Source organism: Orycteropus afer, unplaced genomic scaffold (assembly GCF_000298275.1).
Source record: "Orycteropus afer afer isolate SDZICR_OR568_19922 unplaced genomic scaffold, OryAfe1.0 scaffold00128, whole genome shotgun sequence".
NCBI classification, from domain to species: domain Eukaryota; kingdom Metazoa; phylum Chordata; class Mammalia; order Tubulidentata; family Orycteropodidae; genus Orycteropus; species Orycteropus afer.
Window position 1 is genome coordinate 1,311,914 of NW_006921715.1, and position 1,067 is coordinate 1,312,980.

The 1,067-nt window shown below is 38.4% G+C and overlaps 1 protein-coding gene across 1 annotated transcript in view; it reads right to left on the reverse strand.

The window, feature by feature from the left end:
• Positions 1-1,067, reverse strand: part of HHIPL1 (HHIP like 1) — a 117,880-nt gene that overhangs the window by 64,848 nt on the left and 51,965 nt on the right. The gene's annotated exons all lie outside the window — the stretch shown is intronic.

Here is a 1,067-nt window from a genome sequence, read left to right on the forward strand (position 1 = left end):
TGTGTGTGTGTGTGTGTAATTTCTCTTCTAATTTATTGCCTTTCCTTTTGGTGGGTGTGATGTTCCTGCTTGTTTACACAATTTGTGTTTTTTGCTCTCTTGAGGGTTTGTGTGTGTGTGTTTCTTTTTTCTCTAACTGAGTGGAAGATAGCAACCATTCCCACACAACCCAACCACACCTGCACCTCCTGCAGCCCCACCCAATAAGTGACAGCCACCACTTGCTTTTGCACCAACTGACCAGTAATAGACAGCAGCCAATACCAGCTCAACTCACCCTCAGCTGCTCTTCATGAAAAGCTAACAGAGATGTGTGCACACACCCTCATTCTCCATCGCACCCACCAGGAGACAGGTGGTGGGTGCCTAAGTGCTGCAAACTAGTGAATAGGAGCACAGTATCCTGTTCACACAGACACAGCAAAACAAAGTAAAGGGGAAAAAAATCTTGCGTGAATCACACCAACCTACAAACACCAATTAAATATAAATATAATGATATCACAATGTCTCAGAGACAACTGACCATACCAGTCCACACAAAGAAGCAAGATAAAGTAGCACAAACAAGGGACCAGGATACAGACCCAGAAAACATCCTTGAGGAAGAAGCAATATTGGAATTCTTTCACAGAGAACTCAAAAGAATTATATTTAGGTAGCTTAACAAATTGAGAGACATATCAAGGAAAACACTGACAAAATTAAGGAAAACACAGACAAAACTCCAGAACAATTTAGGAAAACACTACAAGAACAAACTAACAAAATAAATGGGAAATTAGAAATGATACAAAAACAACAAATAGAAATTCAGAAGATCAATGCTAAGATTTCAGATATATGTAACATATTGAATGGGCAAAGAGTAGAAGTGAATCAATGGAAGACAGAATTAATGAGATTGAAGACAAATACTTCAATACTACTTTGATAAGAGACCAATCAGAAGAAAAGATCAAAACAAAATGCAGAAAGCCTAAGATTCATGTGGCATACCATCAAGAGGAATAACCTACATGTAATTGGAATTCCAGATCAGGAAGAGACAAATAAAACCATAGCAA